Source organism: Haemaphysalis longicornis, unplaced genomic scaffold, assembly GCF_048455015.1.
Source record: "Haemaphysalis longicornis isolate Haplotype H1 unplaced genomic scaffold, Haemaphysalis longicornis Haplotype H1 scaffold_11, whole genome shotgun sequence".
Taxonomy (NCBI): domain Eukaryota; kingdom Metazoa; phylum Arthropoda; class Arachnida; order Ixodida; family Ixodidae; genus Haemaphysalis; species Haemaphysalis longicornis.
This window is the reverse complement of record NW_027526214.1, coordinates 75,566,703-75,567,909: the sequence shown is the minus strand read 5'-3', so window position 1 is coordinate 75,567,909 and position 1,207 is coordinate 75,566,703.

Sequence of the window (1,207 nt, the reverse complement as noted above, 5' to 3'; positions counted from 1 at the left end):
AGCTACCAGGGGAGGAATACAAGAACGTTTATCTTTCAAATACAGGCCTCCAAGTGTCGGCATGGCCAGATAAAAGCATCGCGCAAGGCGTAGCGGTCGCAGGTGGTTTCCACATCAATTACTTCTATGCACACGTCACTGTGGACCGAAAACGTCATCGTAGCCAACACCGCGGACGAGGACTATGACATGAAGCACAGTGCTATTACCCACCTTCAGCTCGAAGTGGCGCAATACGAACTTTCCCAATATCTTACGCCTTTACCCGGCACTGTGCGTGGCGTAATACACGGCATCGAAGCGGGTACAACTGAAGAAGACCTAGCCGACCTGATCTCTACTACTTGTTATGGAATACTTCACGCACGTATGCTCGGACGCTCAACATCACCCCTAATCACTTTCGACGGGCCACATATCCCCTTCTACGTCAAGTTTGGAAGCACCTACACCCGCTGCCGCCCCTACCGACGATCCGTGCAGTTCTGTCGTGCATGTGGAGAACTCGGCCACCGCCAGGACGATTGCCCCAAACCCAGAAAAAAACGTCTGTAAGCGCTGCGGTGGTGAAAACCCCCCGCCAAATCATTCCTGCCTACCAAAATAAAAAATTTGCGATTTACCACGTGAAACAGCCGACAAAGAACACAAGAAAAGAAAACTTTGAAAAAGGCGAAAGGACGATTGCTGCCAATGTTTCAGCAAAGACACTTGCTTTCGTCAGGGCAATCTCTCGCCTGGCTGGCACGCCTTATATAGGGGTAGATCCCCAGGTGAGAGGGGCGAAGGAAAAAAGAAGGGAAATTGAGAAAGCGAATCTGTTTGGGAGTATGTCGGGGGAGATATCGAGGTGGAAAGGAGGTGGTATAGTTTGAGCCGTGAAGTTGGTCACAGGGAAGACAGGGGGGGGGGTTGATATTCCGGGAATTCTTAGAGAGAAAGGATGGGAAGGTGTTTTTTCACCCGCCCATGGGCACACGAAAAGGTTCTCAGAACTGCCGGAAGCAGAACAAGTGGTGAGACTAGAGTCCTTATAAGAAACTATCTGCAAGCATGAGGTCAAAAGAAAAGGTACAGAAGGGGGGAGATAACTGGGTCAGGGAAAAAGAAAAAAAGAGAAAAAACAGGGAGGTAAACCACACAAACCCACACATAAAAGAAAAAGCAATGACCCGGCAACTGAAATGGCACGTGTCACCCACGGCAA